General features: G+C 60.5%; 1 non-coding gene across 1 annotated transcript; it reads left to right on the top strand.

Moving 5' to 3' along the window:
- The first annotated feature begins 9,243 nt into the window (after positions 1-9,243).
- LOC142795826 (small subunit ribosomal RNA) lies at positions 9,244-11,058 on the top strand. Its single transcript, XR_012893336.1, has one exon. It is a non-coding gene; the product is annotated as a small subunit ribosomal RNA (ribosomal RNA).
- The last annotated feature ends 1,442 nt before the right edge of the window (positions 11,059-12,500 follow it).

Genomic DNA, 12,500 nt, shown 5'->3' with positions numbered 1-12,500 from the left:
GCTCGGCCCTAAACCGCGCCAAGTACGGAAGGAACGGCGCGGAGAGGGCTCGAGACAAAGCTCGACCCTAAACCGCGCCAAGTACGGAGGGAACAGCGCGGCTAAGGGCTCGAAACAAACCCTAAACCGCGCCAAGTACGGAGGGAACAGCGCGGCTAAGGGCTCGAAACAAACCCTAAACCGCGCCAAGTACGGAAGGAACGGCGCGGAGAGGGCTCGAGACAAAGCTCGACCCTAAACCGCGCCAAGTACGGAGGGAACAGCGCGGCTAAGGGCTCGAAACAAACCCTGAACCGCGCCAAGTACGAAAGGAACGGCGCGCAGTAGGGGTTTAAAACAAAGCTGGTCCCAAAACCGCGCCAAGTACGAAAGGAACAGCGCGGTCGAGACTCGGAAGAAAAAGCTTTCAAAGTGTCGTAGCACGATGCACACTGCTGTTCGTGTGGAACAAACGTGACTACCGTGCTGTACGGTGGAGTTCTGTGCGCAAAAGCGGCGGGTGTGTTTCTAAGCACCACAGCGTTGTGTCAAAAAAGAGGTGCCTGAGAGAAACGCATGCGACTGCCGTGCTTTGCGGCATAGCACCGTGCGCAAAAACGGTGCGCATGCAAGAGGTGTCAGAGCTAGCGAACTTTTGCCACGAGCAACAGGTCACTAAAAGCCTATAGATGACGGTGTTGGAGGAAAAGAAAAATATCGAGAAAGCACTGCGGTGTGCCGTGCGTAGGGACGGGCGCGCGTGCCACATGCCGCCGAAATATGGGTGTCGGAGAAAACAGAGTGCCGCGCGTAACGAGGGGCGCGCGTGTTACAGAGAGATATGCCCAAACGCATGAAAGTGTACGCAGGTGTCCTAAGGCAGTTTTTTTTTTTTTTCCTCATTTTGATGTCGCCCCGGCTGACGTGGTTTTCGTTTTTCCGTGCCGCCCCGGCTGACGCGGTTTTCGTTTTTCCGTGCCGCCCCGGCTGACGCAGTTTTTGCGCCGCCCCGGCTGACGCGGTTTTCGCGCCGCCCCGGCTGACGCGGTTCCGACTTTGCACTTTTTGGCTCACCCCGGCTGGCGGCCCACTCACTCGATCGCCAGGTCTGTTTGCCCCGGTGGTTCCACCGCCAGGCTTAAGCGCGAACTTTTTTTGTTTGTTTTCTTTTGATTAAGCGCAAGCTTTTTTCTTTGTTTTCTTTTGATTAAGCGCGGGCTTTTTTCTTTGTTTTTTTTGCATTCGCCCCGGCAGACGCGGTTTTTGCGCCGCCCCGGCTGACGCGGTTTTTGCCGCCCCGGCTGACGCAGTTCGGACTTAGCACTTTTCGGCTGTGCCTGGCTGGCGGCCCACTCACTCGATCGCCATGTCTGTTTGCCACAGTTTTCCCGGTGGTGCCGCACCCGGGCTCGCCCCGGCTGACGCGGTTTCGTGCCGCCCCGGCAGACGCGGTTTTCGCGCCGCCCCGGCTGACGCGGTTTCGTGCCGCCCCGGCAGACGCGGTTTTTTGCCGCCCCGGCAGACGCGTTTTTTTTTTCTTTCGCCCCGGCTGACGCAGTTTTCGCGCCGCCCCGGCAGACGCGGTTTTCGCGCCGCCCCGGCAGACGCGGTTTTTTGCGCCGCCCCGGCTGACGCAGTTCGGACTTGGCACTTTTTGGCTGAGCCTGGCTGGCGGCCCACTCACTCGATCGCCATGTCTGTTTGCCACAGTTTTCCCGGTGGTGCCGCACCCGGGCTCGCCCCGGCTGACGCAGTTTTCGCGCCGCCCCGGCTGACGCGGTTTCGTGCCGCCCCGGCAGACGCGGTTTTTTGCGCCGCCCCGGCTGACGCGGTTTTTTGCCGCCCCGGCTGACGCAGTTCGGACTTGGCACTTTTCGGCTGTGCCTGGCTGGCGGCCCACTCACTCGATCGCCATGTCTGTTTGCCACAGTTTTCCCGGTGGTGCCGCACCCGGGCTCGCCCCGGCAGACGCGTTTTTTTTTTTTCTTTCGCCCCGGCTGACGCAGTTTTCGCGCCGCCCCGGCTGACGCGGTTTCGTGCCGCCCCGGCAGACGCGGTTTTTTGCGCCGCCCCGGCTGACGCGGTTTTTGCCGCCCCGGCTGACGCAGTTCGGACTTAGCACTTTTTGGCTGAGCCTGGCTGGTGGCCCACTCACTCGATCGCCATGTCTGTTAGCCACAGTTTTCCCGGTGGTGCCGCACCCGGGCTCGCCCCGGCTGACGCAGTTTTCGCGCCGCCCCGGCTGACGCGGTTTCGTGCCGCCCCGGCAGACGCGGTTTTCGCGCCGCCCCGGCTGACGCGGTTTTTGCCGCCCCGGCTGACGCAGTTCGGACTTAGCACTTTTCGGCTGTGCCTGGCTGGCGGCCCACTCACTCGATCGCCATGTCTGTTTGCCACAGTTTTCCCGGTGGTGCCGCACCCGGGCTCGCCCCGGCTGACGCAGTTTTCGCGCCGCCCCGGCTGACGCGGTTTCGTGCCGCCCCGGCAGACGCGGTTTTCGCGCCGCCCCGGCTGACGCGGTTTCGTGCCGCCCCGGCAGACGCGGTTTTTTGCCGCCCCAGCTGACGCAGTTCGGACTTAGCACTTTTTGGCTGAGCCTTGCTGGCGGCCCACTCACTCGATCGCCATGTCTGTTTGCCACAGTTTTCCCGGTGGTGCCGCACCCGGGCTCGCCCCGGCAGACGCGTTTTTTTTTTTCTTTCGCCCCGGCTGACGCAGTTTTCGCGCCGCCCCGGCAGACGCGGTTTTCGCGCCGCCCCGGCAGACGCGGTTTTTTGCGCCGCCCCGGCTGACGCGGTTTTTTGCCGCCCCGGCTGACGCAGTTCGGACTTGGCACTTTTTGGCTGAGCCTGGCTGGCGGCCCACTCACTCGATCGCCATGTCTGTTTGCCACAGTTTTCCCGGTGGTGCCGCACCCGGGCTCGCCCCGGCTGACGCAGTTTTCGCGCCGCCCCGGCAGACGCGGTTTCGTGCCGCCCCGGCAGACGCGGTTTTTTGCGCCGCCCCGGCTGACGCGGTTTTTTGCCGCCCCGGCTGACACGGTTCGGACTTTGCACTTTTCGGCTGTGCCTGGCTGGCGGCCCACTCACTCGATCGCCATGTCTGTTTGCCACAGTTTTCCCGGTGGTGCCGCACCCGGGCTCGCCCCGGCAGACGCGTTTTTTTTTTTTTTTTCTTTCGCCCCGGCTGACGCAGTTTTCGCGCCGCCCCGGCTGACGCGGTTTCGTGCCGCCCCGGCAGACGCGGTTTTTTGCGCCGCCCCGGCTGACGTGGTTTTTGCCGCCCCGGCTGACGCAGTTCGGACTTTGCACTTTTTGGCTGAGCCTGGCTGGCGGCCCACTCACTCGATCGCCATGTCTGTTTGCCACAGTTTTCCCGGTGGTGCCGCACCCGGGCTCGCCCCGGCAGACGCGTTTTTTTTTTTTCCTTCGCCCCGGCAGACGTGGTTCCCCCCCCCCCCCTCCGTCTTTCTTTTTGTTTTTTTTTTTCGCCGCGGCTGAAGTGGATTTTTCGGTGCCTCGACGCCCCGGTAGTCGCGGTTTTTCCGTTTCCGCACGGCCCCGGCTGACGCTGCTCGGTCACAGTCGCCTTTTGTGGTGATTGCAGACTTCTTGAGCGCGGGTGTTTTTTTTTTTTGTTGTTGTTGTTGTTTTATTACGCATTCGCTCCAGCAGACGCTGTTTAGACTTTTTGTTTCCTCTTTTATCCTGCGACGAGGTGACGAGGTTTATTCGGTGCCCCGCCGCCCCGGCTGAAGTGATTTTTCCTGTCCCGTGCCGCCCCGGCTGACGCGGTTGGGACTTCGCGTTTGTTCGGCCGCCACGGGTTTTGGCGCACTCGCTCGGTTGCTTGTTGTTGCCACTTGTTGCGAACCCAGGTTTCTTGAGCGAGCGCGGGCGTTTTTTCTTCCTTTCTTTCTTTGTTCTATGTGTTAGCGAATCGGCCTTTAATATCACACGAGGACTCACAACCAACAATTTTCAGTTTGAAGTGTAAAAAATCTGCAGGTGTTGACGTAACTGACTTGCCCCGTACCCTTGAGTACATCCATGAAGTTCTCGTAGTACTACTAAATCGCATTATTCCAAGTGGAGAAATTCCCATAAACTTGCAAACCTCTACACGAAAATCGGTGCGCGTGATAAAGTTGAAAATTATCGTCCGATATCAAATGTGCCTTCTATAACACAAATTCTAGGAAAAAAAAAAAAAAAAACACTTGTTCGCCGTTTTCTGCGCCGTGACTGGCAGCACTCCGGCGAAGCGAAACGGGGTCGATTCGAGCACGATATCGGCGTCTTTCGACGTGCTCGCCGGCGACCGTCGCACGAGTACGTCGCACGAGCGCGTCTGCCGGGGCGCCGTTTGCGAAGCCGACGCAAAAGTGGGAACCGCCGCTCGGATGATCGCCGCTTTCGGCAGAGTGAGTGTTGGCACTCCGGGGAAGCGAAACAGCGTGAATGCGCCCACGAAATCGGCGTATTTTGAAGTGCCCGCCGGCGACCGTCGCACGAGTACGGTAAACCGCGTCAGCCGGGGCGTAGTTCGGGACGCCGACGAAAAAGTGGGAAGCGCAACTCGGATCTTCGCCGTTTTTGCAGGAGTGAGTGGCGGCCCTCCTGCGAGACCAAGAAGCATCGATTCGTGCACGAATTCGGCGCCTTTCGACGTGATCGCCGGCGACCGTCGCTCGAGTAGGGCAAACCGCGTCTGCCGGGGCGGGCTTCGGGACGCCGATGCGAAAGTGGGAAACGCTGCTCGGATGTTCGCCGTTTTTGGCCGAGTGAGTGCTGGCACACGGGCGAAGCCAAACGGGGCCGATTACGGCACGATATCGGCGTCTTTCGACGTGCCCGCCGGCGACCGTCGCACGAGTACGGTAAACCGCGTCAGCCCGGGCGGAGTTCGGGACGCCGATGCGAAAGTGGAGAACGCCGCTCGGATCTTCGCCGTTTTTGGAGGAGTGAGTGGCGGCACTCCGGAGAAGCCAGGGAGCGCCAATTAGCGCACGATATCGGCGTCTTTCGACGCGCTCGCCGGCGACCGTCGCACGAGTAGGGCAAACCGCGTCTGCCGGGGCGGGGTTTACGACGCCGACGCAAAAGTGGGAACCGCCGCTCGGATGTTGGCCGTTTTTGGCAGAGTGAGTGCTGGCACTCCGGCGACGCGAAAGAGCGCGAATGCGCCCACGAAAGTGGCGTATTTGGACGTGCGTGACGGCGACCGCTGCAGGAGTACGAAAAACCACGTCAGCCGGGGCGAGCGACACACGGCGGTCTGGGTGCTTATCGCTGCTATTATAGGGGCACCCCGGCAGACGCAGAAAAAAAAAAAAAAATTTTCGACCTTCTTTTTTGCTGGTCGAGCTCGGGTAACCCAGGTCGCAATGGGAGCCGCGCACGAAAGCGGCGTCGCGAGACGCGTTCGCGGTCGCTAGTCGCACGAGCTCGGCAACCGCGTCAGCCGGCGCGGAGTTCGGGATGCCGACGGCTAAGTGGGTACCGCTGCTCGGATGTTCGCCGTTTTTGGCCGAGTGAGTGCTGGCACTCCGGTGAAGCCAAGGAGCGCCAATTCGTGCACGATATCGGCGTCTTTCGACGTGCCCGCCGGCCACCGCCGCACGAGTACGGCAAACCGCGTCTGCCGGGGCGGGGTTCGCGACGCGTACGCAATAGTGGGAACCGTCGCTCGGATGTTCGTCGTCTTTGGCCGAGCGAGTGCTGGCACTCCGGCGAAGCGAAACGGGGCCGATTCGGGCACGATATCGGCGTATTTCGACGTGCTCGCCGGCGACCGTCGCACGAGTACGGCAAAGCGCGTCTGCCGGGGCGAGGTTTGCGACGCCGACGAAAAAGTGGGAAGCGCCGCTCGGATCTTCGCCGTTTTTGCAGGAGTGAGTGGCGGCCCTCCTGCGAGACCAAGAAGCATCGACTCGCGCACGATATCGGTGTCTTTCGACGTGCCCGCCGGCCACCGCCGCACGAGTACGGCAAACCGCGTATGCCGGGGCGGGGTTGGCGACGCCGACGCAAAAGTGGGAACCGCCACTAGGATGTTCGCCGTTTTTGGCAGAGTGAGTGCTGGCACTCCGGCGAAGCGAAAGAGCGCGAATGCGCCCACGAAAGTGGCGTGTTTGGACGTGCTTGACGACGACCACCGCAGGAAAACGAAAAACCACGTCAGCCGGGGCGAGCGACCCATGGCGGTCTGGGTGCTTATCGCTGCTATTATAGGGGCACCCCGGCAGACGCAAAAAAAAAAAAAAATTTTTTTCGACATTCTTTTTTGCTCGTCGACCTCGGGTGACCCAGGTCGCAGTGGGAGCCGCGCACGAAAGCGGCGTCGCGAGACGGCTTCGCGGTCGCTAGTCGCACGAGCTCGGCAACCGCGTCTGCCGGGGCGGAGTTCGGGACGCCGACGGCTAAGTGGGAACCGCCGCTCGGATGTTCGCCGTTTGTGGCCGAGTGAGTGCTGGCACTCCGGCGAAGCCAAACGGGGCCGATTCCGGCACGATATCGGCGTCTTTCTACGTGCTCGCCGGCGACCGTCGCACGAGTACGGCAAAGTGCGTCTGCCGGGGCGGGGTTTGCGACGCGTACGCAATAGTGAGAACCGTCGCTCGGATGTTCGTCGTCTTTCGCCGAGCCAGTGCTGGCAATCCGGCGAAGCCGAACGGAGCCGATTCGGGCACGATATCGGCGTCTTTCCACGTGCTCGCCGGCGACCGTCGCACGAGTACGGTAAACCGCGTCAGCCGGGGCGGAGTTCGGGACGCCGATGCGAAAGTGGGAAGCGCCGCTCGGATCTTCGCCGTTTTTGGAGGAGTCAGTGGCGGCACTCCGGTGAAGCCAAGGTGCGCCAATTCGCGCACGATATCGGCGTCTTTCGACGTGCCCGCCGGCCACCGTCGCACGAGTACGGCAAACCTCGTCTGCCGGGGCGGGGTTTGCGACGCCGACGCAAAAGTGGGAACCGCCGCTCGGATGTTCGCCGTTTTTGGCAGAGTGAGTGCTGGCACTCCGGCGAAGCGAAAGAGCGCGAATGCGCCCACGAAAGTGGCGTGTTTGGACGTGCTTGACGACGACCACCGCAGGAAAACGAAAAACCACGTCAGCCGGGGCGAGCGACCCATGGCGGTCTGGGTGCTTATCGCTGCTATTATAGGGGCACCCCGGCAGACGCAAAAAAAAAAAAAATTTTTTTCGACATTCTTTTTTGCTCGTCGACCTCGGGTGACCCAGGTCGCAGTGGGAGCCGCGCACGAAAGCGGCGTCGCGAGACGGCTTCGCGGTCGCTAGTCGCACGAGCTCGGCAACCGCGTCTGCCGGGGCGGAGTTCGGGACGCCGACGGCTAAGTGGGAACCGCCGCTCGGATGTTCGCCGTTTGTGGCCGAGTGAGTGCTGGCACTCCGGCGAAGCCAAACGGGGCCGATTCCGGCACGATATCGGCGTCTTTCTACGTGCTCGCCGGCGACCGTCGCACGAGTACGGCAAAGTGCGTCTGCCGGGGCGGGGTTTGCGACGCGTACGCAATAGTGAGAACCGTCGCTCGGATGTTCGTCGTCTTTCGCCGAGCCAGTGCTGGCACTCCGGCGAAGCCGAACGGAGCCGATTCGGGCACGATATCGGCGTCTTTCCACGTGCTCGCCGGCGACCGTCGCACGAGTACGGTAAACCGCGTCAGCCGGGGCGGAGTTCGGGACGCCGATGCGAAAGTGGGAAGCGCCGCTCGGATCTTCGCCGTTTTTGGAGGAGTCAGTGGCGGCACTCCGGTGAAGCCAAGGTGCGCCAATTCGCGCACGATATCGGCGTCTTTCGACGTGCCCGCCGGCCACCGTCGCACGAGTACGGCAAACCTCGTCTGCCGGGGCGGGGTTTGCGACGCCGACGCAAAAGTGGGAACCGCCGCTCGGATGTTCGCCGTTTTTGGCAGAGTGAGTGCTGGCACTCCGGCGAAGCGAAAGAGCGTGAATGCGCCCACGAAAGTAGCGTATTTGGACGTGCTTGACGGCGACCGCCGCAGGAGTACGAAAAACCACGTCAGCCGGGGCGAGCGACCCACGGCGGTCTGGGTGCTTATCGCTGCTATTATAGGGGCACCCCGGCAGACGCAGAAAGAAAAAAAAAAATGGGGACATGGCGTGCGTCACCGTGCGGCTTCGCAGCGTTGCCGAAGTCGCCGAGCCCTTCGACTGAGCCGAACGGCGGACAGGGAACGTTGGTCGGCCGTTCTAACCTGTCGGTGCCACGCCGAGACGTCGTTAAGGAAAACCGCGTCGTGGGCCTCTACGACGCCGTCGAGTCGTTGTACGTTTGGTGTCCAGCGTGTCGGCGGCGAGTAGCGGACACGTCGTTCACGACTTCGGTCTTTCGCAGTCGACGCGAACTTGCGGAGAGTCGTGGTGCCTCACGTTTTCGGCAGAAACCGCGGCGGAATTTTCCCGTGCGTGCGCGCACGACCTCGGTGCTGTGCCGTCAGCGTAGTGTTGCACAAACTCGTGGCCTACCCAAGGTGCGGTACGTTTGCGGCCGTATCCTCGGTGGGAATTTCGTGAGTAGGGTCGCAAATTCTACGACCTCGGCGGGTTTGAGAGCGACGTAGACTTGTGGCACGCTCAACATGCCACACGTTTCGGGGCACACCCGCGGTGAAATTTTCTCGAGTACGCTCGTATTAGGGCCCAAGGAGGTCTGGGTACTTATCGCTGCTATTATGTGGGGGTTCTCGTGAGCGGCGTACGCGAAAGCGACCGGGTGTCTGATATGCGGCGGGCTTCGGCCTCGTCAAGCGTGTCCTCGGGTCTGCTCCAGGGGAATCCACGGCAGTCGTCTGCAGCCTCATCCGCTTGATGCGTTAGGGGCTGGTTGTCGGACGGTGCCGTTTTACCACGATATCGAGGTGTGTTCCGTGTCGTCCTCGGGCGATTCAGATGCGAAAGCGCCGAAGACGCGGGCGTGACCCGTCGTCTGGCGGCTTTGCAGTCTCGGCTCCGTTGCTAGTTCCGGCCGGTCCACCGACAGTGCAGCGGGCTTGGGCAACCCGCACGGCGCGACCGAGTCGATGCAACGAAAAAGAGCGAGCATGAACGTGCTTCTTGCCGCACGGCTCCCACTCGTCTTTCGGGAAGGTTGTGCCGTAGCGAGCTCGAACGCCGTCATCTCGGAGTGCAAAATAAGCGTGTTGGGGCGCCTGAAGGTGGCCTCCGCCGCACACAGACTGCGTCCGGCCCGCCGAGGGCGAGGACGGACGCGCAGTCGAACGATTACCTGGTTGATCCTGCCAGTAATCATATGCTTGTCTCAAAGATTAAGCCATGCATGTCTAAGTACATGCCGAAATAAGGCGAAACCGCGAATGGCTCATTAAATCAGTTATGGTTCCTTAGATCGTTTCTTCCTACTTGGATAACTGTGGCAATTCTAGAGCTAATACATGCAGTGAGCCTGGAGCCCTTTGGGTAACGGGTGCTTTTATTAGACCAAGATCGATCGGGTTTCGGCCCGTATTGTGTGGTGACTCTGGATAACTTTGTGCTGATCGCATGGCCACGAGCCGGCGACGTTTCTTTCAAGTGTCTGCCTTATCAACTTTCGATGGTAGGTTACTTGCTTACCATGGTTGTTACGGGTAACGGAGAATCAGGGTTCGATTCCGGAGAGGGAGCCTGAGAAACGGCTACCACATCCAAGGAAGGCAGCAGGCGCGCAAATTACCCACTCCCGGCACGGGGAGGTAGTGACGAAAAATAACAATACGGGACTCTTTTGAGGCCCCGTAATTGAAATGAGTACACTCTAAATCCTTTAACGAGGATCAATTGGAGGGCAAGTCTGGTGCCAGCAGCCGCGGTAATTCCAGCTCCAATAGCGTATACTAAAGCTGCTGCGGTTAAAAAGCTCGTAGTTGGATCTCAGTTCCAGACGAGTAGTGCATCTACCCGATGCGACGGCTCGGACTGAACATCATGCCGGTTCTTTCTTGGTGCACTTCATTGTGTGCCTCGAGATGGCCGGTGCTTTTACTTTGAAAAAATTAGAGTGCTCAACGCAGGCGAGTCGCCTGAATAAACTTGCATGGAATAATAGAACAAGACCTCGTTTCTGTTCTGTTGGTTTTTGGAATACGAGGTAATGATTAAGAGGGACGGACGGGGGCATTCGTATTGCGGCGCTAGAGGTGAAATTCTTGGACCGTCGCAAGACGAACTACTGCGAAAGCATTTGCCAAGAATGTTTTCATTGATCAAGAACGAAAGTCAGAGGTTCGAAGGCGATCAGATACCGCCCTAGTTCTGACCATAAACGATGCCAACCAGCGATCCGCCTGAGTTACTCAAATGACTCGGCGGGCAGCTTCCGGGAAACCAAAGTATTTGGGTTCCGGGGGAAGTATGGTTGCAAAGCTGAAACTTAAAGGAATTGACGGAAGGGCACCACCAGGAGTGGAGCCTGCGGCTTAATTTGACTCAACACGGGAAAACTTACCCGGCCCGGACACTGGGAGGATTGACAGATTGAGAGCTCTTTCTTGATTCGGTGGATGGTGGTGCATGGCCGTTCTTAGTTGGTGGAGCGATTTGTCTGGTTAATTCCGATAACGAACGAGACTCTAGCCTATTAAATAGGTGCGGGGTTCCCAGCACCTTACAACCTTCTTAGAGGGACAAGCGGCTCCTAGCCGCACGAAACAGAGCAATAACAGGTCTGTGATGCCCTTAGATGTCCGGGGCCGCACGCGCGCTACACTGAAGGAAGCAGCGTGTCTTTATCCCTGTCTGAAAAGACTGGGTAACCCGTGGAACTTCTTTCGTGATTGGGATAGGGGCTTGCAATTGTTCCCCTTGAACGAGGAATTCCCAGTAAGCGCGAGTCATAAGCTCGCGTTGATTACGTCCCTGCCCTTTGTACACACCGCCCGTCGCTACTACCGATTGAATGATTTAGTGAGGTCTTCGGACCGATGTCCGGCGCGGCCTTTCGGTTGCGCCGGTCTGTTGGAAAGATGACCAAACTTGATCATTTAGAGGAAGTAAAAGTCGTAACAAGGTTTCCGTAGGTGAACCTGCGGAAGGATCATTAACGGATTGTGAAGGGTGAGCGCCTCAGCTGCGTCTGCGCCCGACACTTTCTGCCGCTGACCCCGTTTGGACGCGGGGTCGGCTTTTCCCCACGGGGCTGCCTGAATGTGGAGCGGCACCCCGTGACAAATTGTTGCGCCCAGCGGACGCCAACACCGCGACCTTGGACGGTCGGCCAGGTGGCGGACGCGGGTACAAACGGCGCAACGCACTCATAGGTCGGCTTTCGACCCGCCACTGCACCGTGGCTCGAAGCGCTCGAAATGCGCGACCCGACCGCTGCGGGACCGCCTAGTACTGTAAACAGGAGCGGCGGAGCGCGAACGGCGAGTCGTGGTTACGTCGGTAGAAGGCGAGGCTGCGCGTTCCCGAAACGCCAGCCGAGTGCCCTCCCGACCGTTCGAGCGTGCAAGAACGAGACCCGACAATCGCGCGGCGACTGCCAAGTACGAGAGGAACGGCACAAGCGTCGGCGGTCGGTCAAGGAACTGGCGATGTGACGGGTCCGCTGTGCACCAGTGCATACCGTCCCGCCGTCCGCGGCAAGCGCCTCCGCGTCCTCGGGTGACGGAGGCTGCCGGTCGGTTCTTGCAGGCGAGGGATCTCGCTGGCACCGGTTCGCGTTGACGCGCGGCCGGTCATGGCACGGCGATGCGACGGCCGAGGTGCGCAGTACTCGATGGAGGAACCGCACGCTCCGATGACCGTCCCGCCCTCCGCGGCGTATGCGTACCGACCGTAATGGTTGCAGCAGCGCCGGCCGGCTTTTGAATTCGCCACACGAAACACGGTGCGAGATCGCGGTTAGGGGAGCGTCGACGTTGCCAGGCGTTTTGCTTGCTGCCGAGGGAAAGGCGGCACGGCCACGTCGCGCTCGTCGCGATTAGCGGGTCTGCGCGCTTTGGGAAGGTGCCGCAACGACTTGCCGAAAGAGGAAGCACGGAAGAACGAGGGACTTGGACGTCCCGACAATTGAACGCACTTGCGGCCAGGCCCTTGCTGGCTTCGTTCTTCCGCCTCGAGTAGGCTCGTACGCGGCTCCGGCGCCGAAAGTGGTCCTTGGCACCGACTTCGGTGGACGTGGGAAGTGCCGCGCAAGTACGGCGCGCCTGGCTCCACCTGTTGGCTAAAGTAGGCAGCCGGATCGGCATTTTGGTGTGCGGTGGCAAACCGTGGATGCGAAAAAAGCTTGTGCGATTTCGTGGAACAAAAAGCGGGGGTCCCCCTTTTTATGCGGAGGAGACCGACCCGCCCGCCGTGGTGAACCGCGACGCCACGGTAAAAACGGGAGAGGCTTGTCGATGGGACCGTGCATCCCGCGCTCCACGGAGGCCGGGAGGCGGCCGCCCGAGGAAATGTGTAGCCGTCGAGGCCCGCATCTGCGTGCACTCTTATCCAAATGGGTGTACCGCAGGCATTTTCTGGTTAGGCGGGCCAATGAGA

Source organism: Rhipicephalus microplus, unplaced genomic scaffold (assembly GCF_043290135.1).
Source record: "Rhipicephalus microplus isolate Deutch F79 unplaced genomic scaffold, USDA_Rmic scaffold_893, whole genome shotgun sequence".
In the NCBI taxonomy this organism is placed as follows: Eukaryota; Metazoa; Arthropoda; class Arachnida; order Ixodida; family Ixodidae; genus Rhipicephalus; species Rhipicephalus microplus.
This window is presented reverse-complemented; position numbering and strand designations above follow the sequence as displayed.